The sequence below is a fragment of the Corapipo altera genome, unplaced genomic scaffold (assembly GCF_003945725.1).
Source record: "Corapipo altera isolate COAL_440 unplaced genomic scaffold, ASM394572v1 271, whole genome shotgun sequence".
Lineage (NCBI taxonomy): Eukaryota > Metazoa > Chordata > Aves > Passeriformes > Pipridae > Corapipo > Corapipo altera.
In genome coordinates, this window is record NW_020884935.1 from 2,438,344 (window position 1) to 2,462,343 (window position 24,000).

At 43.5% G+C, this 24,000-nt stretch overlaps 1 protein-coding gene across 9 annotated transcripts in view; it reads right to left on the minus strand.

The window, feature by feature from the left end:
* The window catches only part of BCAS3 (BCAS3, microtubule associated cell migration factor), a 317,160-nt gene that overhangs the window by 103,730 nt on the left and 189,430 nt on the right, over positions 1–24,000 (minus strand). The gene's annotated exons all lie outside the window — the stretch shown is intronic.

Sequence of the window (24,000 nt, forward strand, 5' to 3'; positions counted from 1 at the left end):
GACAGCTCAGACCCGTACCCAGCTGGCCCAGGTTGGAGGCAAAAAGCCTGGTGAGCAAACCCTGCTCCAGCCCTGCCCAAAATCCACCTGGAGAAGCTCAAGGCACCCCCAGTTTCACCTTCCCTACAAGCCCGATTTGTTCCTACCTAAGCACGTCGTCAGGAAAACACTTAAAAGCACATTAAGAGATTCAAATACATCACTTAAACATACATATTTTATACATTTAATACCCTTCAGGATCAGGCCATAAATACAAATGGATATTACAAAGCATGAAGAAGAGGCTCAGCTTTCTCCTGTCGCTGTGGCCTTGGCCTGGGCACCCTGTACCTGGGGTGGTGGGTGCTGTGCCCAGGACAGCCTGGGAATCTCATTCCTAAAGCACAAACCTTCATAGGGAAGCACAAAGATATTTTATTTTTTATTTTCCTTGGGTTTTTTTTTTTTTAAATTGAGCCCCTGCAGCTCACATTTGCTTCATGTGCTGAAAAAGCACAGGCTACATAAGGAAATTTTAGCAATTATTTGTGGTGAATTTAGCTACAGAGTTACACACAGGGTCTATTTTTAAGGAAACTCTTAAACCCTGAAGCAAGGAATTCTCCCTTGGCTGTGCAGCACCTTGCCTGTCCCCAGGCACGTGGGATAAAAACTTATTTGGGAATAAAGGAAAGGAGACAGAGAGAATTCAAGTAGTGACATAACCAGTGCAATCCTACACTGGTTTCTGTTCCAGATGATGTTAAAGAAAAGCTGTAGTTGATGGATTCACCCCTTAAATCTCTCTGTACTGATCCTGCACAGCCCAAACCTCCCTGGATCCTCACACTCCTACAGGAATCACATCATGCACCCAGAGGAACCACTGAATCATCCAGGTTGGAAAAGACCTCCAGGGTCACTGAGTCCAACCAGAAGATCCATAACTCCATGGGACACCCTTTTGAATGAACGTGACTCTGATTTCTAATTGATTTGGATCTTGTTTACAAGATCCTGTTTACAACATGTTAAGAAACAAGATTATACATCTTGGTTCATGGGAAACTCAGGAATAGCAAGGTCAATCCAATGCCTTTTATTCACTGAGTGTCTTTATGCAGGGTAAAGGATGGCTCCTGTGAGAAGTCACAGGGTAGAACCAAAAGCCAAGTTTCATACAATTATATCCAAATTGGCAGAGCAAAATATGAGATAGAAGTGAACATAAAAGCAAGTGAAATAACACGGACAGCGAAGCAGCAAACAATCTTTGCCTAAGGCACAACACTAATGCAAGACTGACTTCAAAGCAGCAACTGAACCAGCACAGGTGACAAACAATCTGCATAATAATAATAAACTTCAACCAGCACTGGTTCCTTTTTCTTCCCTTAGTCAGGATCCAACCCAACGGGAAGGAGCAGCACATGGATCACCATCACCCTGAAGTGCATTCTGACTGTGGGATGTGGCACTTGGTGCTGCAGGATGAGGGGAGGAGAAGGAGGAAAAAGGAGGAAAAAGGGCTTCCAGCTCTCATTCCGGGCTCTGAGGCTCTGGCACACCAGGTACACCAAAGCCTCCAGGTCTCAGGTCCACAGGCACCTCACTGGGGTGTTATCATGTACAGATAAATCATGTTTGCAGTCTGAAATACTTCATGTGAACACACAGCTGAGCATAAAGCTCTGCCACTCAAAGAGTGCTGTCAAACAAATACTGCCAGATTCTGTGACTCCAAATACGAGGTTAGTACATCCTACAAACTTCTGGCTCAAAAATAACCTCCGGAATTTCCAACAGATAATCCCCAAGCAAGTTCTGCTCTTGCTCATAAAACACTTATAACATTTTTTTTTTTTCATTTTGGACATTGAACAATGTATATAAACGAGATACAGCATTTTGGCTACAAGTTTCCTCCAACAAACGAGGCTGAGAGAAGTCCCCCACATCAGAAGCTTTATTCTGCCTATTTCTTTTTGTTTTGCTAATTGTAATTTATAATGAACCTCTTCCTCAGTAAGCTGACTCAGGGAAAAACCACTCTGAAAGGCATCAGCTACTGATGAATTGTTTTTATTAATTAAGTTAGAGAAACAAAACCACAGTTGGTTTTCAGTGCTGCAACTCACAGCAGAACCCACAAGCTTGGAGGCAGAAAGAAGTGTGAAAGTCAGAGCTCTGCTCTGCTCCATTTACTGGGGGGCTGAAATCCCACGGGCAAGGGGGTTTTCTCTCTCTCTTAACCTAAAGATTTGGTCCTTTGAGCAGCTGCTTTGGACTTAAGAAAGCACCACAAAAGCCACTGCATTAAAAACTGCAATAATGGGTATTAGGCAGAAGTAGCTTTTATAACACACTGATATTGGAGCAGTTCAGCTCACGATGGGCTTTGCTGAGAGAAGAGTAGATGGAAGAATAGAGTTAAGAAAAGCATTTAATCCTGGTGAGTCCCAAAGACCTTCAGATTTTCCCTTTTAAGTTTTAGCAGCCAAGAGATTCGAGTTTTATTTTCACCCACGATTTGAGACCGAGGACACTGAGGAGAATCTCTGGATTTAGGACATTTAACCAGCCAACAACTCCAGCTGCTCTCAGTCCTGGGACATCACACCAAGGAAGGTGGGGTTCCCTTGCTGGGATTTCTCCCTTTGAACATGTAATAGATGGAGCAACTCATAATTTTCAGTAAAACTTTGGGATTCCCTTATTTAAGCCAGAATCCTCTTAGAACAGTGATATTTTATATCACGAGCCCTATTTATAACCAGCCTCTACCTCTGGCCATCAGCTCTTCTTCTGCTTGCCCACTCACCACTCTTCTATCCAATCTCACTCATCTTTTATGGAAAGCACCAAAATACCCTAAAATGTGCACATGCAATCAAAAGGAAGTTTATTCACACAGTTAGGACATGCTTTTTCATGCACTGCTGGTTACTGGAAAGTTTAGCTTTTGTTAGAGGATAGAAATAAAGCAAAACAGGAAAGTGGATATTTTTCTTACTTATTTCAAGTGTACATATTTTGGGTAATTTTATTTTTTCCCTGTGACACAGAATAGAGACTCTTCTTGGAGTCTGTAATAGCCCTCAGCGTGTTTTCCACCAAGAATGCAAAAAAGAAACACTTTTTCTGAACAAGTCATGGAAACTGGTAAATTGAAGACACAAGCCCTCATTGAAAACCTATAATTTTTTAATTAAATTTACATGTCAGTGGATCTTTTGAGCTTGGCCTGTATGTTTTTTATAATGTATGTTTCCCGTGCTTTTTTCCCATGGGTATTTCTGCACTATTTCTAAACTGGGATTACTCAAGTTGAAGTGTGATAAAGGGCACATTATAGTTATATTAAGTAAAATGGGGAGGAGAAAGCTTTTCCATAGTCCAAAGAAAGCTGTGCCCAGAGCTTCATTTCTGGTAACAAGCAGAGCAAGGCAACCAGTCAGCTAGAAAGTGCTGCCATCAAACCAAGGCTTTGTCTCGGGAAGGAGGGATTCATTCCACACCGCTTTGTTCTCAGCTAAAAAATAAAGGTTGTTCTCTCCCCAAATCGTTAAGTCCTGCTCTGGGGTATCATGGAAAACATGTTGTGAGCTCCTTGTTGTGCACTGGTGTAAGTTGTACGATTCCTCTTTGGAAGAGCTGGCGGAGAAGGGGGGATTTGTGAACGCGCGTTGGTTCCCGGCTCATCCCTCCGCTCCTCCCAGCGCTTTCACGGCCGTGTCGTTGCTCTTCACAGCTCCCCCCAAAGATGCAGGAACCTGCACGGTGCCCACAGTGCCTGGCCCAAATCAGGACTTGTCAACAGCGCTGCAGCCTCCGAGATAGGCAGCAGCTGGATGGGGAAGGGAAGGGAAGGCAGGAAAGGAGGGCACGTCAGCTCAGAGCGGCAGAAAAGGTTTTTCACGGCAGCTATTTGCAACCCTCCAAGGAGCTACAGAGGCTGCCCATTAAAACCCTGTTAAAACACTTCTGATGTTGTCAGCAGTGGAGGGCTGAAAGAGCACAGTGATCACTGAGATACTATCTGCCTCAAGCAGTTCACTGGTACTGTCAATAATATGAGCAAGAAGGTACAAGATGAGCAACAACCTAATTCCTACATCAAAATTTCATAAACTCCCTCAGCTGGTAAACACTGGAGATGTGGGCAAACACAGGCCAGCCAATAAACCACCCAGAAAAGATGACCTCTGGGCTGGCATCCTTCCCGAAAGCTTTGAGCCTGGAAGTTAATTTACACTTTGAAAGCAAGGCAGTGGAATGGCAAAGGGAAAGCAGGAGGGATGAGGTGATGGCTCTCCCATCAGTGCTCCTGAGCTGCTCCTCAGCTTCGCCCGAGGATAAACCACAGCACCACTTTTAGGCACATGCCCTTCCAAATATCCCACACTACAGTTTCTCTCCACTGGTCTCTCCTTTGATTTTTGATTGATTTTCAGTGGCAATTCCTCGGAGTGGTTTTTGCAAGTATAGTCCTACCAGGCAGGAAAACCTGCTGCTTCTTGAGGAGAGCGATGCCTTGCTTGAAAATAGACCTCCTGATGTGCCAGGGTCCTAAAAACGTGAGCAATGACAGTACAATCATCTCCTTCTCTGTGCTCATGAGTCAGTGCTACTCCCAGTGAATAATGGCTGGAGAAACAGGGCCAAGGTGAAGAGTTATTTATAATACAGTAGCCAATGAGTAAGCGCTTAGTTATGAATTTACTGCTCTGGTCATGATTTCATGAGAAAACGAACAGAGCCAGCTTTTGGGTTTCCAGTTTTAAAAGCTGCACACCCACTAAAAAGTAGTAAAAATAATTTAGGAAGGATTGGGGTGGTTATTTATAAAGCAGCTATGACAGAGATCGTGTGCACCTCCAGCTCAGTGCAAGAGAACCAGGGATGTTTTTGTTCCTCAGGTGCCTCCTTGGGATCGCTGTGGCAGGCAGGGAAAGTCCTAAACTTGTACTAAACCAGGGTTTTCACTCAATAAATATCCACTGCAGAGAGCCAAAAGCCAGAGCTTGCTGAGAATGAGGCAAAGAATTGCTCAGTTCTGGGTTTGGGGGTCACAATATCCACCCACTTTTTAATAGGAAGTGACTGTGCTGCTAAATGTCTCAGAACAAACTTCTGTCAGGTGCTCCTTGGACCTGCAGAGATGCTTAGGAATAGTTTTTAGTTGTTTCTGCCAGCCCAGAATGAAGCAAAAGATATTTCTAGAAATTACTTTCACCCAAAGTAGTAGTAGTAGTAATAATAATAATAATAATAATATATTTGGGCATATAAAAAAAACCTGATTAGGAAAATACTGGTGCAACAGGATCAAGTTCACCACTCTTCTGCATCTCCTACATGGAGACACATGATGTCCCAGTACATCCTCCAGAATAAATGGGTATTTTCCAATTCCTACATTACAAGCCACGACTTACTGCTGCTAATTTGGATTCTTATCCACTGAAGTTGGGATGGCAAGACACTTGGGCTTGGCATTGCATATCTGAAGGCTGGTTTGTAGGAAGGGCCTCTGGTTTTTACCCCACAAGGACATATGGCTCAGATTTGGGATGGAAGCAGACGCTTGGAAAACCAGAAGTAACGATTCCCCAGGACTGCAATTTAACTCTGAGCTGTAAACACAAAAGGGATGGTTTCCTAGGGAATTTTTAAACCAACTGCTGGCTTTACTATCTGTTGTGCTTCCAGCTTGGAGAGTGCAAGGGGTGTATTTTCACCTTGACATACAAAGTTAGATGTAAAATTAAGCTCTTCCCTCTTTCTTTGAGGAGCTGGTTATTTTGGTGCTGCTGAGCCCTTACAAATGGAAGCCTAAAATTAGCCTAAAAGCCTAATTAGGCACTTTTACAATCCTAAGTATCTTGTACATTTTTACTTTTATAAAGTCCTCTTTCCCCCTCTCCTTTATCTAAAGGAAAGTTAAAACCATTCAGTGTCAGAAAGAAGGACTATCAAGAGTAATGACAGTCTTACTCCCCTGTTCTCAGTTAAATACCTGCCTTTGAACAACTGTTCCCCTTCTTTTATTAGCTAAATATTGTGGCACCAGAGCACAAGGAATAAAATTACAACCATTTGAGATGAGTGTAACTTTCACAAGAGTCAGATATCCCCAACAACCCGACAGTCAATAACCCAGCACAAATTAACTCTGGCAAATAATAGGTGTGTTGACCCTAAATTCATGAGGCAATAAAACCTACCAACCGCCTGTTGTTTTTAAAATACTCAGGCAACTTCTCATAGACAATATAGTTTTTGTTTGGGAGCAAGAAGATCATTAATTAGGAAAGCATTTTAAAAAAGTTTTATTATCATTAGCAAGAACGAACCGGAAAATAAATTAACTTACAACATCTGACACCAAGCTTGGAAAGAAAGGCATTAAAAACCTAGATCTGTCCCAAGGACTGCACCCCATACACCCCCTTCTCCACAGATTTCCATAACCACAATAAAAAAAATAGATTTCCTCCCTTTCTTATTGCATTTTGTGTCGGGGTTGCTGCCAGCACAGATCTGTTGGATGGTGCAGTCACAGCGACAGAATCTGAACCAACTCTGTTCACCTCTTCAACTCCACCACAAGGAAAACACACTTAGAAACTCAGCATATAGTCTGTCCTTCCAACTCTGCTTGTTTTCCTGAGAGCTTTCTAAGAACAGGTACAGTTGTCCTGTTGTGTGAATTCTTATTCTTTGAAGGAAAGCAAATTTTTCTAAATATTTTGAGATTCTGTTTAAAAAGAATTTTAAAACAACACACCAGGAAAGGTGGCCTAAAATATTTTATGGCTTTGAGGAAAGTTCTGTTTTCCCTTGCCCCTGGATGCTTGCTCAGGGACGCCACAATGTCTGTCAAACAATCACTGCCTGTGAAGGAGAGCCCATAATGACACTGTCCATTATTTCAACCATGCCAGCTAAGGAATTATGAAAGATTTATACCTACTTGAAAATTATTTAGCAAATGTCACATAGCACAGCAAAAAAACCCATGGGCACATTATTGAGAGGGCAGCAGGGCTCTCAAACCTGAGAGCAGACTCTGCAAGCAAAGTATTTATGTGGCCACAAAACCCTACAGTGACAAAACATCTTTTTTTTTTTTCTGTTCTTCTACGAAGGAAGAAAACGTAGAATTTAAATATCGTGCAATTTAAGAAGGAAGTTGTGCAGAAAGCAAAATTAAACATTAATAATGGATATAAAATTTTGGAAAACCAAGGGAGACAACTGAAATGCCCTTGTAACTGCAGCAGCTCAGCACATCAACCCCGTGTTCCTGCCTGATTTAAGCAGATGATGCACTTCCCTCTCTTCCCTTTTGCTCCGAGTCTTCCTTCTATGAGAAGTCAAGTAATTAACTTGCCAGGGGAAGAAATTTTCCTCTTCAATACCTTTACATTTGAGGAAAGCAAAATCCTACAAAGTGCTGATGCCAAGCCCCAGAGGGCAGAGCCTCGTGCTGGGCAGCCCACCCTGGCCTAGACCACCTTAAATCCCCCCCGAGCCAGAACTGGATGCCCCCGTGATGCACCAGGGCCCACAGTGTCCTCCTGCTGGGCTGGAGTTGATCCACGGGAAATATGAAGGGAAGATTCACGCTCAGCTGCTTAATGGGAGCTGACATGGCATCTCCAGAGAGAGAGAAACTTTGGATGTCAGGCAGGTTAGCACAGGGCAAGCAGACGGTCAATAAAATATTCAATAAAGTACTCTGATATGATAGATCTAATACTGTGGAAAAAGCCAAAAGTCCCCCTCCTTTTTTTTTTTTTAAATAAGAAAATGAGTTTAAAATGGTCTATATACAATATTAACCTCCTAAAGCTTGAAAACAATTGTGGCTGGGTTTTGAACTTGTTAGAGAAGGTAAAAATGAATAACGGCTCGTGGAGCACAAGATGCTCTTCTGGGGACAGGCAAAGTGGGTAATTCAGAATAAGGGCACTAATCTAATTTACAAAATCTTTCCAAAATAATTTTACAAGTAGTTTCTAATTACTAAAAAAAAAAAAAAAGAAAAAGAATATCTACTGATCACCTAATCCACCTGATGCTCAGGAAAACAGGCACAAACCTCACCCAGCCTGGATCCCAGCAGAGATCCCAACCTGACCATCGGGGCTGGAATTCCAGGGTGGGCTTTTCCCCTCCCCACCTGATCCAACCTGCTGCTCATTTTCCCAAGGAGAATTCCTGTTAGAATTTCCCTTCTGAGCAACCTGCCCAGGACAGCTCCTTCATGCCCTGCTGTCAGGGACTTCTCCACTTGTGCCCCCACGTCACCGGAGGGGTTGGCAGGAAAGCCCCGGAGGGATCAGGGAAGCAGCCAGGCCATGTGCAGGGAATCCCTGCAATCACTCTAATGAAGCTAAACCTTGGAGTTTACATAAAAGGAAAATTAAATCAAGCACTGGAGTGGATTGGAAAGAAATACACCAGGAGATGGATAAAGTTAATCACGTTTAGTGGAGGCTAATGCTGACCTACTCAGCCCTGCCTTGGAGATCCCTTGGACTTGCTGAAGTTTTATTCCATGGGAACACAGAGTTTGTACCAGCTGCCCTGAATTCCTGCAGAGCTTTATGTGTGCAGACTGCAGGAAAAGCACCACTTCATCCCTGCATCACTGCCAGAGATCATGGATGGGAATGCTGGAAAGCAGGGCTGTGGATTGTGGTTCAGGGGCTCCTGAAGCCTGGCTGTGTCCTCCAAACCCTGCAGACAACAATATGTTCTACAGGTAAGTCGGGGAAAATTCCCTCACCTCAGCAAAACAATGAGAACAAAATTTCATCCTTACATTATATCATAGAATCACTGAAATTGGAAAACCCTCTAAGAGCAGTATCAGCCACACAAACCCCACAGTCTCCCGATGAAGGAGCAAAAGATTAGGATATGAATCTGTCAAGTTTGGAATATTTTTTTCTGTACAGCTCTGTTAAATCACTGAAGACAATAACGCTTCAGTATGTTCTGAGAATAGCTCATTTGTCCTTTATTTCAGTGCCACAGAAAAGATTATTTGCAACTATTCACTTCCTTACAAAATATTCAGATTCTTCAATGAAAAGCGTTTCCCACATTGTGGAACCACCCACACAGCCCCATTTGAACGTGAATGAAAAGCTCTGCTTGATGCTGCTTGAATATATTAACCTCTCCCAGATCCCCAGCCCTGGTGAGCTACCCTTCTCCTGCATCCACAAGGAACAGTGTGGAACACAAGCAGGATTCTGTTGATTACGGACAAATAAAGACAACAAAGGCATCAGATGATGTTGACTGAAATATCAAAATCTGCTTCATTTCTGGTAAACTGACCCTACATTGAAGCTTGCTAAGAATTAATTGTAATGTGTAACAGGCCATAATTAGTAATGGGATATGAACATTTTCCCTTTTACTTTGGGCTGCTGGTGTCAGCTTTGCCCAGTTTTAACTCAATCAGAAGCCACTGTCAGTTAATGACCAGTTAGTGGTCAGTGTGAAACAGCCTCCTGGTTGAAGTCCCTTTCCCAATCACACGTGCCACCACTGTGACAATGAGCACTCGTGACAGCAATCCCAAACCAAATGATTGAGGGAACATCCGCTCCAATCCTTCTGCCTTTTCTTAAAAAGTGCAACTTGCTTTTTAGAAAGCCCCCTGTGCTTATAACCACCTTGACACCCCACCAAACTCTCTGTGACACCCGAGATGGGGACAGGAGGGGTAGGACCCCTCTCCCTGTGCAGGACCTGCTGCCACAGGGTGCTCAGAGGAGGGCACGTGTGGGGCAGGACACTTGTGGGATACAATGACCTCAGGTCGAGCAGTGCTGGAGAAATGACAACTCTAAACCAGCAAACCCTCCCATCTGCTGGTTCATATTTACTGAAGGGCTTTAAACCTGAACAACAGCTCTGGCCTAGTCCTCTCCTGCAGGAGAACCAGGGGACACCAGGGGACACCTCCCCACAGCGCTGGTTCCTACAGACCCTCGAACGTTCCGAGCTCCACCACGTGCTGCCAAGAGCCAGCTCACAAGCCTGGCACCTCCCCAGCAAACAGGGGCATGAATTACCAGGATGAACTCACCTAGAGGATTCAGGTTACCCAAACACCCCAAACCCCTTTGCAATTGGACCAGAACACGCTGCAGTCCCACAACGTCACTCACTCAGCCATCAGCTCTTTCAGTCCTGTCCTTCTCCCCCAGTTTTCCTCATTTCCCTGCCCACTGTGAATCCCTGCACTGTGAATCCCAACGAGGTGAGGGAGGCTTAGACCAAAGTGTATCACTTTTCCCTTCCTGTCATCCCGTTTCACTGGGAAATCTGACTCCCCCATCTGTCCCTCCCTCCTGGCCCCATCTGGTGACACTCACCCAGCCTGGCTCCTTTAAGAGCTCACTGAAAGAGATGTCAGAGCACTGGAGAAATTCAGAGGGGAGGGGGGGGTTTGGAAAAAAGGAAAGAGAAAGAAAGAAAGAGTTGCTCTTCTTTGAGAGCTGGCCGGAGTGGAGAGCTATCTTCATAAATAGACAGGAAACAGAAAAGACTAATGTTGGGCAGATGACAGATCCCTGAATTCAGTTAACTGGCCTTCAAGATATGAACTGTTCTATTAAACATAGAGGCATTATGTTGGTCATCCACTTTAAGCCCAAGAGTGATTAAAATGCTGGCAGAAAATAAAAACTGGCTATTGAAGAGCTTGCCCCGAGGTCCTAATTTCAAATCAAATTTTACAGCGCCGCACAGGAACAATGGCAGCCCAGTACTCCAAGTCTTCTTTTTGTCACTTTGTACAAAGAAACCCCCTCAAACTCTCTCAAAGAACAATGGCCCCTCTAGATTCGCAACTACGCCAAGAATGGGCTCAAACCATACAAAAACACATTTTAAAAATACATTTTACACTGCCCTTGACATTTGAGATAAATAGAAGCCAATGCATTGAAATTCCAAGTATTTTTTTTATATCCCTTTCACAATGTGAATTTTTTATTTTCTCCAGTCTACTTGATCTTTGACATTCTGGCCTCTGCAAGGGAAGGACACAGCAGAGCAGTCAAAGAAATTAATTATGCAGATAATTGCATTTTATTAAAATGATTACTGTAGCAGGGAACGCACCGAACACCAGCGACACGGACCTGGCCCCCCTGAAGAAACCAAGAGGACACAAACAGTTCATTTTTAATTGAAAAACTTCTCAGCTATTAATATTTAATTATCTGTTACCGATATATGGCACTAGTTCAATTATTCTATTTTTCTATATGTCAGGTTGGGTTTTCAGTCAACCCTCCCTTTTTTAAAGTTCCTCTGAGTTGCTGCAGGTTCCCCCCTTTCCTACAGCCCGAGTTTATTTGAATGTTGGCAGCTTGGATACAGCCAGTTGTTTCCTAGTGAACAGCACACAAGACCATATGTTTCAACATTCAAGCAATTCAGAATCAGAGGTATAATTCTGAGTGTCCTTAGCAGAAATTGTACATTAAATGCCCAAAGGATCTGAGCCCTACAAGAGATCCAGCCTTTTTTAGCACTTTTCCCATAGCAACAAAACCACTCCACGCTATTTATTTTGTCCCCTGGAACCACAAGCATGTGGAGAGAGTGGTGAGCTGGCTGTGTGTCCTCAACAGCAAGGGACAAGCAAGTACAGCCTTTCCTCTTTCTCTTTCCTGCACCTCTTTTCCACCAGGATTCATCCCAAATTGCTTCCGAAACACACCCACGGTCAGGACTCGTACCCAGTTTCTTGATTTGTGGCCACCTACTTTTTAGAAGAAGACATTAATCAATAATTTCTTTGGGCCAAACAAGCTGCTTGTGTCATTCTCTTTATTTCTGGGATGATGAACATCTCCAGAACTGTGGATTTAAGCTCAGACACAGCCAAGGCACGCGATGCCCTTGTGCCCGTTTGTCCACTCTGCTTGTCCTGGTGTGAGGTCACACAGCCTCCAAACTGCACAGGAATATCCTAAAAGTAGGTTCAGAGAGAGAAAAAAACCCAACAGATCCTGAGAGGATCTGTTCTCTTTATTTGATATAAATAGAAGCCAATGCATTGAAATTCCAAGTATTTTTTTTATATCCCTTTCACAATGTGAATTTTTTATTTTCTCCTGTCTACTTGATCTTTGACATTCTGGCCTCTGCAAGGGAAGGACACAGCAGAGCAGTCAAAGAAATTAATTAACAGATCCTGAGAGGATCTGTTCCATCAGTGAATCTGTTCTAAGTGCTCACTGGTTTCATCCCAATAATTTCACCTGCAATACAACCAGGATGAGAGCGGCAACACAAGATTAAAATTGAGTGATATTTCCTGCTGAGAGGAGGGGCACAAACCAGGAAACCCAGCAATTTATCAAATGCCCTCAAGAATTCAAGGGAAGGCTCATCCTTGTGCTGGCCCTGCCCACGATCCCCCCGGAGCCACACAGGACATCCTGGATCACGAGTCGACCACGGGGTCGCAGCTCCTGATCCTCGGCCACACAAACCTCACACTCCACATTTCCCACTTTCACTCCCTTCTAACCACTTCTCTGAGCATGTGCCACGTAACAGTCACTTATTATCCAATTTTTCACACCAAACTGAAAGAGGAAACGGGTTTTTCTCCGAGTGGGAACGTGCTGTGTGGGATGCAGGACTGCCCTGCTCCAGCAGCCTGAGCCTCTGTGGGGCTGTAACCACTCAACAGGACTCTTATTTTCATCCTTTTATTTTTTTCCATCCCATATCTGTAAGGAAACTAAAGCAAATATTTGTTTACTTGAATTTACTTAATTCACATTAATTAAATACTCATTTACTTCAGTATTCCAACTCATTTCTTTCTAGTTTTCATTATGACACCAGCATTAAATAACAAATATTAAATTAATAACTATAATTCCTAGACACAAAGTGTTTTCAAAGCATTTTCCCTCAATATCTAAAGGCTGTTTTCCTTTGGTGAAGGTTCTGCCTCTCCTTTTGACTTGGTACCCTGGCATAAAAATTCCCTCTGAATGCCTGAGTGATTCTGAGTGATTAAAACAAGCAAACAAACCCTCTACAAATAATTCCATTTGTGGGTATTTCCTTTAACAGCATTAATAATCTAATGCATTTAAAAGGAAGATTTAGAATTCTAATTCACTTGTATTTCACAGGATTAAAAATGCAATAAATGTAATATAGCCACGGGATAGAAACACAACGAGATCATGGAGGTATTTTGACAACAGCCATTCCTGTTGTACAGGAGTTCAACACCTTTGTAGGTCATTTAAATTTTCCTTCATCAGTCTGTAATGCCCAAAGAAAATATTTATTGCTCAGACAGGCCTGAAAATACACGTTCACTGGGATCCAGCTCAAAGAACAGACTGAGCAGGACTGAAAACAAAATCAAGAATAGCTTTGCCATTTAGAAACAGATTTAAACCTGATACCCAGTCCTGAGTGACCTGCACACCTCATAGAAGACACGACCTTCTCTAAATTTCTTTACCTCTTGTATCATCAACTGCCCATTTCCAACAAAGTGTTCAATAAACCAGCTGATTTCATTTCTTCACTCTGAAATATCACAGGGAAGTGATTATTTCAGAATAAAGAACACTGAGAGGGACTTGCTGTAGGCCAGGTCCAACAGAAACAATAAATATGTTAAATAAATGTATTTTTAAAAAGGAAACAGAGGAGGGAGAGGAATTCCCACTCCTGGGAGCGCTGGATACCTGGGCATGAGGAGCCCCACAAGCCCTTCTCCAAGCAGCCCAGGTTATTCTTGTCTCCTTTTTTCCCCCCTAGAAATTCCACTCTGACCCTGAGAAACTGTCATCCAAACAAGGCCATTTCCATGAAATGTATCTCCACTGCGAAAACACGCAAGGAAAACATTCCCATCCCATTCTAATTTTAATTTGTGCTCAGTTTCAATGCAAAGAACAGGCAACAGCTGCCTGATTTCCTCCTCCAAAGAGCCCCCAAGTTTCAAGTTCCCTGCCCAAAATACGAAATTAAATCTATGGGATTTTTAAGGCACACGAGGCAAATTAGCATTTAGGAAAATTAAGCTTTAATGAAATAAAATGCTGCTGAAATATTACTGGACTCTCTGGCTATATCTAATGGCAAGACTACTAAATAAAGCCCTTATAAGAAAAAAAAATGCACACTGAGGGAAAATAGGGCTGTTATTTTTAACACTGATAATTTTGTTTAAAAGAAGATTCCTTCCTGTGTTTCATCATTTTACGTTATGCTCTATTATAGAAACTGATGTGGGAAAAAGAGATCAGAAAAATCCAGGCCCGGAATATTATGGAAAAAAGAACCACCAAATGTAAAGGTCCTGTAATATTTGGTATCTTCAGATTTTTCTGCACTGGTTCACATGACCCCCCCATTTATTTTTAGAAAGGCAGCAATTCCCACTTGGACACGGTGCAATACCTTGTACCCGAATGTTGCTTTGCACAAATAAACCATAGAAAGTGTTGACTTAAAAAATAAAACATTGGAAAAGGAGAAAGTTGGTGGTTTTTTTTCCCCCCTCCGCGAAAATTTCCGGAAAAAGCCGTAAACAAAGGCAGGTTTGGCTTGGTGGTTGAGTGGCTCCGTTGAGCTGCTGAGGATGGAGAACATATCAAACCTCACAGAGTGAGGAAATGTTTGTAAAACAGTCAGTAAATCACGGGCAGCGAGGTCACCGCGTTTAACAGCGGGAGGGACACTCGGCCAAAAGCCCAGCTGTGAAAGGGCGGATGCACACCCGGGCTCCTCCTCGCTCACTTGGTCTTCTTCACGTCCCAAATTTCGTTGGAAGAAATCAAATAAATCTCTTGAAAAGCAGGGAAGACGTCGGGGATTGCAAAGTGAGGAGCTCTGCCGGGGTGACACGCTCGTCCATCGCGTCATTCCAACGCTTGGTTCTGTTCTCGTCAAAGCTGGGAAAGAACCAGGGAACTCTGCAGTGGAAGGATTTCCCTATGGATTGATACCTTTTATCTCAGGGATGGAGGTTTAAATTCCTGCTCTAAATTCACAACCCCAAAAATCTGCCCTGTCCCAGAAGTGGCACGGTCAGAAGCTGAATTATACACCTTTAAATACAAACCCCTGTGTGAACAGTGAGAGTGCAATTCATGTGATGTCAAAAAAGAAAAAAACAAACCAGGAATGGTTATTTCAAGTAGAAAAGTTGTCATGGAATCACTTCAGAGCATGGAGAGATTTATCAAGTGACTCACCTGCTACCGTAGGACCCCGAGCCCACGTCACGGCGCTGGCAGGGGATGCAAAGGAAGCACTTAAGCACATACTTGACTCCAACTCCTCACATGTTTGAAGTTAAGCATGGATTTAAGTGCTCTGCTGGACTGGGGCCTATATGCTGGACAACCACGAGAAAAAAAAAAAATCCTTCCAAATTTCTTATATATTTACACCCCTATTGAAGTGCTGGGGTTTAAATGGAGGCTCACGAGGGAGTTTTTCGAGTGTCCTGGTTCCTCTGTTCGCCACCTTATGAGACCACAGGGTGAGGAATTAGGGAGGAAAACTTGGTCTGCAGGGATGAAAGCAGTTTTTGCTTTTTGGGAAGAACCCATGGGGCACTTCTCCTTCCTTTAGGTGGCAGAAAAGGGACACTGTAGTTGGTAGGGAAGAGATTAAATAAGGAATAATTTGTTCGATGCCTGTTAAATGTAGGTACGAACTCCAGCACGAAGCCACTGAAGTTTAGTACCAAAGTTAAAAGTCTTCTTGCTTCATATGGGAGAAAAAAGTAGGAGTAAATATTCAATTGGAGGGGTAATTTTTCTTTTAAATTATTTTCTGATTTGCATTCTAAATCCTCTCCTTTTGTCTCACTGCTGCTTTCTTTATAAAGAAAAAGTTTCAGTTAAAGCACCCCCTGAATCCAAACTCAGCATGTTGTGGACAAACTCACAGTGTGGTTAAAATGCTTCTCCTCATCGCTGACCCAACCAAACCCTGGGGCCTTAAGTGATTTTTTAGGCATGTTTTGGGGGGTTGCTCGACAGCTTGAGATTGAAACTTTGCAAGTGAAACTCAAACTGCCTTTAAATGCACTTCAAATCCTGCAGACATGGGTGGGCCACCACCGAGGGCCCCTGGGCCACCAGAGAAAGCAAGCCCTGCTTTGCCAGCAGGCTCCAGGGCAGGTGTGTGTTCAAAGCTGTGTCAAGGAAAAGGAAGGAAGGAAATGACTTTAAGCTGAAGTTCTTATTTTCACCAGTTTTGCCGCTTCAAACCCAAAGATGACTAGTGAGGAAAAATATTCGCAGTATAAATTTCAGACAGAGAAGCACTAAAGGATAATTAAGGAGCGAAGTTACATTTACAGGGGACTTGCAAGGCTCAAGTAAGTTAACACCAAATAATAAAAATTGAGGCCAAGTGTGTGTATATGACATGGCAAGGCACTAATTCTCCTGACACCACACTTACAGAACCAGGAGTTTCTGTAGGATATTTAACAAGAACTCTACAATCAGTGCAAAAGGAGGAAGAGGAAATTTATCCTAAAGGCAAATAACTGGAGAACAATAAGACCAGAGGTTAGTTTAGTACTACATAAACCTGAGAGTGACTTAAAATAATTAAGCCACAGTAGTGCAACTTCAATCATTTCACCTGGCTCTGTTTTAAGATGAGAGACTCTCTCTTAAATGGAAAATCCTACGGGGAACTGATGGACCTGACTATTAATTAACCAGTCCTGTGTGCTGAGCATTTCCATTTGGTTAATCTTCTGGAAAGGAATTACTGTTTCATTTTATGAATTCTTCTTCTTTGCTCATTCCACGAAGCTTTCGGCATGTCTGCTACCGCAGAGTTTGTTTTTCAGCCTTTTCTCCTGCTTTGGCCCTTCCTCTTCAGGTTCTGTTCAGTTCTATGGATCAGTTGAGAAGTTCAATGAGATTAAATCAACAATATGTCTTAAGCTGCCAGTACATAAGTTAAATTTTACCTCCCTTAATCCATCTTATGTGCTCCAGAATTGTGCTCCAAGTACCAGAGATATTAATTAACAGACAACACATGTACTATTTTATTACTGAAATTCCTAAGGAAAGCTCTTGTTGCCTAATATTACTTTGCCACCTCTTGTTTAACACACAATCCTTCCTTCCACTTCTGCATCTGAGACATTCTTGTGCCTCTCCTGTCTCCAAGATATTCAGGGACCATCCCAACCGCCCCATCTCAGTCTGCAGGAATCAGAATTTGTTTATTTGCTACCAGTGGAGCTAAAACAGCCCTGAAACGCTTCAAAAGGGACTGGTGGAGCTCAGACATTCCCATGGAGTGCTGTTGTTACAGATGGTGGCTGTTCCTCGAGGAGAAGCCCACAGATTATGCCGTGGAGGCTGAGTTCTCATCCCAGCTCCGCGTTTCCCTCAGCTTGGCCTCAGGAAACGTTTCCCTGCCCGTTGCTCTCAGCACCACGTTTGTTACAGGGAAAAACAAACAGGCTTTTTTAGGTTTTGTAAGGTAGGTTGTGTGCCCTGAAAGAGCAGTTGATTTGACCTGGATTCTGGACTTGAAATTATTCAAGCACATCCCATGGATGTTACCGGTCTTGGACACTTCCTACCAGTCACTTCATGAAATACAGTTCAATTAATTTAAATTTTCTCTCACTCTGCTTTCTGCTTCTATCAAAAGCTGCAAAAAACCAAATTTACAATAGTTTTATCACTGCTAATCCAACTACTGTTATTTGTGAGGGTTTACAGCAGTAAACTGCCACCTTCAGCATTATTCTTACACATGCTAAGCTTTATATTTCTGTTGAATTATTTTGTAAACACAGGCATCCCTTAATGCAAATGTCTTAATGACTACTTTGGAGTCTCAATGCAATGCATGCCTCAGTCTTTTAACTTGATACACCATCCCCATCTACTGCTTTAAACTTCTTGTCCCATCCAGACCACACAGAGCCCACTCAATGCTCTTATTTTGCTGAGCCCTGTTTCACAGAAACTAAGCAAGCTGGCACTTCAGAAAATTAACTCTGACAAGACAGAAGTCTAGCAAAAATCTTTAAGAAGAAACGAGACTGCTTGGTTTCCACATTAGCCTGTTCTCTCTCTCCCTCCAGTGCTGAAGCTTGGCTAAACCATCCACCTCTGACAGGAGCTCCTGACACCTGGTCTTCAAAACCCCACCTCAGAAAGACAAGAGTTAAGAGAAAAAAATTCAGCTAGCAACTGAAAGGGTTTATTAATATGTCTATTAATCCTTCTGTCAATTGTTTGTGGAACTGGAACCTCTCTAAAGTATTCTGATTTATATATTCTGATTTTTACATGCGTTCCTTCGAGCTGTAAAAGTCTCAAGGTACATTTTCCATTAAAAAAGAAGTCGAACGACCGTATCTGAGTAAAAATGCAGACCCCCTCCTCTTCAGCAAATACCCTCCTAGTTGGACACTGCAAAGCCACTTTGATTCCCCAAATATCCTGGGCACACATTTCTATTTAAAACCAGCCCTCCTGCACCAGCGCCGGGGCTGCCCTTATCTCTGGAGGAGATTGCTGGCCCTGCACGGGCTGCTCGGTGTTTCCAATTTCCTTATATAACAAGGCTCCAATGTGGGGAGGAAGTGGGCAGATACTGAGAAATCAGGGCGGATAAAAAGCACTAGACCCGTAACCTCCGGGGTCAGGAGGTTATGACTGCAGGGCCCAACAGTAAGGTGGAAGGATGTGTTCAGGTAGTTTTAAATTACCTTGTTTTACTGGTCTTTTCCAAGAGGAAAAGAGATAAGATCGAATTCAGAAGATTAATATCACCTACATGAATATATACACGCAGCCAACACGAGTTTTACTTCTTATTTCCAACTGTAAAGTAGTTTGAGTGTTCAGAGGTTGAAAAACCTCTCCCCTGCCACACTGCTGTGATTTCACAGTTAGAGGAGCTCAATCCTGACCAGCTACCCAGGAGCTCTTCCAGCCTCCCTGCAACTAACTATTCCAGAACCAAAAGGTGAATTTGTGTGACCATAAGTTGGTTTCCAAATCCTGAGAGGTGTGGGGACACCTGTGACCAACTGCAAATGGAAAACAGAGCTTTGGCCACGCGTGAGGGGTTTTATGTGCAGCAGAAAGGATAGAAATCCTCTCCCCAGCTATGAAGGGGTGAAATCCCAGTTTTTAAGTGATGACTTCGTGATTGTCAAAGAACTGACACCACTGGTCAGGATGGCAGGAAACAGAAGTCGTAATGTGACATTAATGATCACAAAACCCCATTAGCAACTGTGGGGGAACTTCCCCGACATCACCACGTGGATGGCAAGGATGCTGAAGGAAAGAACATTTAATGGCTCGTGGCTGCCCAAGTTTCTGCTCTGACTTGACTGTGCTAAGAACACACTTAAGAGTAAAAGCAAATTGGATGAAGAACAAACCGTATCTGCTTGTTAGAACTCAAAGAGACGCAACCAGCAACTTCTTTGTCTCTTCTTCCATTGGATCTGACTCTGTGAACACTCAGAAGACACAAACTGAGCATAAATCTTCACATGATTCTTCAATCTGCCTACAAATGACCATGACATTGCACATAAAGCATTCTATGGAATATATCTGCTTCCCCTTCCAAGAGTTAAGGAGTGTATCAGACGCGGCGATAAACACACAAAACCGAGCGTGAATACCAATAAATGCAAGCCTTCCGCCTCGGAAACTCCTCACTTATTTGATTAAGTTAGGTGAAAAACAGAGCAGTCATGCTTGTAGCTTTTCTTCCTCTTTCCTTCCCTCCACTCTCTTTATTCCTAATGCGAATCGGAAGTCTATGTGGAGCAGCCTGGCTAGCCCCGGTCTAACCTCCCCATCTGGAAGGGAACTAACCAGCCTTGGGGCTACTTCCAACCCTTCCCAGCTGTTGGCTTTGGGTTTTTTGTTTTTGCGGGCTTGAGAAAGCATATTTATATAAATGATTGCCATATCCTTTGCCAGCTGTTGACCCCGCTCCGGGCCCGGCCAGGGCATGTTTTTCATTTGGGGAGCGGCGGAGCGGGGTTGACCCCGCCGGCACCTCCGCGCCGTGCAAACGGCCCCACGCGCTCCCCGGCAGGACAATGGGTGCCCAGTGCTGCCCCGGCGCTTCCCTCCGGGCTGGACTCACACAGCCCCCCGAGCTGGAAGCTTGGAAGGGCTCAGGAAAAATAAATGATGAGATTCCCAGTGCCGGCCGGAGCCTTCCTGTCCCCGGCAGAAGCGCTCGGAGGTTTCAGACCCCGCTCAGGTTTAGCAGAAAAAGGTTAAGGAAAACACACAGGGGGAAGGAAAAAAAAAAAAAAAAGGCATTTTCGCTTTTCTGTTTGGGAGCAGAAAGTTTCCTGAGCTGAACTGTCAAAACATTCCCGGGCTGTTTTTGTAGACTTGGTTTTCCCCCCGTGGAACTGCGACCCGATGGATCTTCACTGGAGTGCTTGAAAAGAAACTGCAGCTAAATAATCAGCTAAACTAACAGTAACTAATACTACTGCTACTATTAAATCATAACATCCAACTCTAATGATTTCAAACTTCCACATCAAGTGCATCTGAGCAGGAAAACCACTGTCTGTGTATCCCAAAGCACCGCTCTGTGTATGACACACATCACACATCCCCATCACCTGTAGCTTTGCTGGAACAAAACTGGTTTGAACCACAGTAAAGAAATCCTCTGAGAAAGGGGGATTCTCCCAACAAAACCTTCTGAAGCACCAGCAGCTGCTCACCTTGGCTGGGACCTCATTAACCAGCCCTGCTGAAGTTAAATGGGACACAGACAATGAACTCCATCCAGCCCTTACAACTTTCATAAGCATTATCAGATTTTTTGATAATAACTAGAGGTGGCATATGTGTTCTGTTTAGTATGCAGAAGAGCCTCATTTTATTCTCAATGCACAGATTTAATTAAAAATAAATTTACTGTTAACGCTTAAAGTGGTGCCAAGATTATCCAAACAGAAGGTTTATGATACTTAATAATTGATAAGGGGAGGGAAATTCACAGATTGCAAGTGATTATTATTTAGTAGGTCTGTTTGCAAAGGTGAAAGTGGCATTACAGTTAGCCAAAAGGAAAAAGAAAACCCTTTATCATTTGTATGATTAGAAATATTTGAATTTAGCAAACACTTTGTAGAAGCCTTGGGAATTAAACTGATGACAGACCCTGACTACTTCGGATAATATTGAAAGTATTCAAAGTGTTTTCTCAACCATCAGATTCAGTCCAATTCTACACAAGGGATGGGTTATTTTATCTGTCTCTCTTTTTTTTTTTTTAATTTGGGCACATGTTGGAGATCAGCTTCTTTAAGGCCGGGATTCTCCGCTTGGATTTCAAACCAGCTTTAGCACAACGCGCCAGAAATTTCCGCAAGTGCTGAGAGAATTAACTGATGGGATCTTTGAAGCCTCTCTATCCCAGATTAACTAATGCAAAATCTGTGAAATCACAGTTCAATCTTCTTTTTTTCCTGGCTGGATGTGTTTGCAGCGGTCGGCATGACAAGATGCTCCCCAAGCCATCTGGCTCCTCGCGCGGGATTTGAGTCGGAAAATTAACAGTAACACCATTGGTGTGCACATATTGCATCAGTCCAGACACGTAGGCCTGGTTACACAACCCCACGCCGAGGTTTTGTAATTCCCCCCACAGGTTCCACACGCTGGAAACGCCGATGTTTGCCCGGGAAAAGCTTCCCATAAAATCACGGGAGTGACGAGGGAGCAATTCCACTGAACCCCGAGCCCGAGGTTGCCCTGCCCTGCTCTGCTCACCCCTCCCCTCATTTCCAGGGGAAAAGCTGGACTTTGAGCACTCCCCACAGAACAAAAAGGGGGGGAAAAAAAAATATTTTTCTACTTTCATGTATTATGCAAATATAACGTCCATAAATAATGCAGCCCCCTGCTTTCAATAAGTGCTATCTCGCACGTATCAGCCGAGGAATTAAACCCTTCTTTTAGGACTATCACACTCCAGACGTTTTCATGGATGAGGAAGAAAGCTCTGGTAGAGGCAGGCTGCAAGTTTTATTTACAAACCAAATTCTGAACATCCAAACAACAGGAATGGGGGAATTTAAAGGCAGTTTTAGACAACTTTTTTTTTTTTTTGGTGTAATTCAAAACCCCCGTGATTCTATATGAAAAAAAAAAAAAAAAAAAGCTTTTTGGTAGAAGTGTTGCCTCCCAGAACAGACTTTGGGTTGGAAGAAACTTGTATAAATTATCCATGTTAGATAAATTGTGTATTAAAATGTTACTTTAAGAGATTATTTTAGTTTGGTTCAAGCTGAACATCTTACTATATTTTACATAATTCAAAGCTTATTCCCATTAAAATTCATTAGATCTGTGTATTCAAATCCACAAGGTACCTTCGGGAAACACTAAGCTCGTGTTTAACTGCAACTGTGAATTTCCAGCTTTCTTTGAGGGTTTCTAAAGAGGGTTTTCTGGTGCTGCAGCAGAGGTTGCCTGGCAGAGGAGGCACAGGGAGCTCTCGGGGAAACACCTCTGTGTCAAACACACGGAAAGGATGGGAACAGAGGGAATTTCAAACAGGTACATCCACTCTCCGAGTGCCCCGTGGTGCAGGGAGGGTGAGGGCTGTACACGACTCCAAACACAGTGTCACTTGTAAATACAGGGAACGTTAATGGGAACAGTTTTGTCTCTTTTCCCGGCGCTGACGGGTTGCAGAGCTGTGAGTGAAATAGGGGAAGCCTCGCACTCCTTTCCTCCTTAGGAATTTTTAAACCCCCTGACGGTCCCAGGAAACACAGCGTAACAAAGCATATAATAAAAAATTACTTTGCCTTCAGAGCATTCAGAGTAACAGCATCTATAAAAGTCAAGGAGGTGAGAGATCCTCAGGGAACTGAATAAACAAGGCACAAACGACCGTCTCTCTGCAAACACATCCCGGGATATTTTTGGGCAGCACTCCCGTGTTTTCCCTCTCTCAGAGCTCGTTTGGGAACACCTTCGGGGGAAGTGCTTTTAGAGGGCTGCACTTTCTCAAAGGCAGGTCCCTTCAACGTGCCGGGCTGCTCACCCCAACCACCCATCACCGCTGCAAAACCCCGGTTCAGGTTATTCCGGGTCTGCAAATTCCAAAGGAAACTGGCAAAGGTGGAAAACTTCCGCGTGTGAAAGATTAACTTCGCCTTTTTTGCCCCCTATGCCATCAGTCCCGAGCTGAGGTTTCAGTCACGGGCACTGGCGATGCCTTTTATTCTGTGACGTGTCGGATTAGCCCGACTCTGCTCCGGCCGGAGCCAATGGAAAACTCTCCCTGTTCCAAAAGCAGAAGGGAATTAAACCCTTACATGAGTAGCTTGCCTTTGGTGCAAAGATCAGGAAGCCCATAAAAACACACAGAGACAGATACAAAACACAAGAGACTTTACCCTGCCCAAAAACCCCCCCAGAATTCAAACCCTACAAAACCTCTTGCAGCCCAATCCTTCGAGACACACCAGTTTGGAAGGTGCTGAGGCCCCGCTCCATCCAGGCCTGCACTAGTTGCTGCTAAACTTAGGTTAATAGTTGATGACCTCTTCCATTCCTAACCCCGAGCTCTGACCTCCTGACCCGCCCCTGGTGCCGGTGTTTATAAGCATGTTGCCACTGGTGTAAATAAAAAAGGAACACAATGTGCTGAAATTGTTACTGGTGATGACAACTGACACACATTTTACACCGCCAGTGGGCAAACCCATCAATAAATAACTCCAAAGCTGTTGGTAATGTGTTTAGAGCTTCTTGCAGTGGTCGTGTCATTTGGGCTGGTTTTCTTCTTTTTTTTGTGGGACAAACAGAAAACTTCCAACAAGGAAACCAACCGAAATTAAGGCAGCTGGTGGACGAGGTTTGCCATCAGCATTATACCACAGCTGGATTTTCTACCTTCCAAGGTACTCCTTCAAACACCAAAAAA